Consider the following 1,094-nt stretch of genomic DNA (forward strand, 5'->3'; position numbering starts at 1 on the left):
CCAGGGGCCCGGAGCCCCACGGGGTCAGGAGCCCCACGGGGCCAGGGACGGCTCTGACACAGCAGCCGGACGGCCAGGACAGGGCAGAGCAGCAGGGTGTGGGGCAGGCCGGGTCGCTCTCACGGGGTCGCCACCTCCCCAGAGGGACCGGCCAGCAGGCATGTGGTTCCCAGTGTCCCGGGTTCCCAACTGAGGGCCCTTCTCCAAGGAGGGGTGTGTGTGTCGTGACCCCACCTTCCTGAGGGGACGGTCACCCCGTCCTCAGCTTTTCCATGGGCGGGTGGGCGGCGGGGGCTCCTCAGACCCCATCTGGGCCGCATCCTGGGGACGGTGTTCCCAAACACCGGCCTCACGTGCCTCAGCCTGCGAAGGAAGCAGAGACTGAGGAGAAGGACCGGGCTTCCCTGTCGAGACGGCGGAGGCAGCTGACCCGGCTGTGGACCTCACCTGTTCTCTGGCAGGCCCCAGTGCTTTTCATACAGCGGGAAACGGGGGGGATGGCAAGGGTCAGCCGAGGGAGGGGCAGCTGGCCTCCCGCACCCGCTGTTGACTGCCCTTTCCATGGACCCGAACAGAAACATACCACGCAAGGGAGAGAAACCAAGGAACAGGGAAAGACAGACAGGCCGGTGGTCCTCTGAGGACAAAGAGGCTGATGGTCATCTGAGAGGCCAGTTCCGGTCAGAGGACAATCTCGGCAAAGGCAGAAGACAAACCTGTCCGCACCTGTCCGAGGTGCCAGCCATCGGTAACTGCCCACGGGACGGAGCCTTGTCCAGCATTTAGCCGAGTCTTGGCGGCAGGAACAGCAAGGAGCGTGAGCGCGTCCCTCACTCAGGAGCCGGGGCAGGGGCGAGCCCAGCCCTGCGCCAGCCGCAGACTCCGAATCCTCAGGCCCCCGGGCCTGTGGCAGGGCCGGATCCAGCAGGCAGGGGATGCTGCAGGCGGTGGCGAGCGCGGACCGCAGGAGGGAGCAGAAGACAGGGACACGGAGCCCCGGCGGCCGCCTGTCCCTCAGCCTGCTCACAGCCGGGGGTGGCCCCAGAGAGCTGTCTCTGCCCTGGCCCGAGCGTCCTCTGCCCACCTGTGCCCAC

The 1,094-nt window shown here is 67.6% G+C and overlaps 1 protein-coding gene across 1 annotated transcript in view; it reads left to right on the forward strand.

The window, feature by feature from the left end:
* The window catches only part of LOC101634960, a 62,803-nt gene that overhangs the window by 17,588 nt on the left and 44,121 nt on the right, over nt 1-1,094 (forward strand). The window lies entirely within an intron of this gene.

This window comes from Condylura cristata, unplaced genomic scaffold (genome assembly GCF_000260355.1).
Source record: "Condylura cristata isolate star-nosed mole 26May11 unplaced genomic scaffold, ConCri1.0 scaffold00042, whole genome shotgun sequence".
Lineage (NCBI taxonomy): Eukaryota > Metazoa > Chordata > Mammalia > Eulipotyphla > Talpidae > Condylura > Condylura cristata.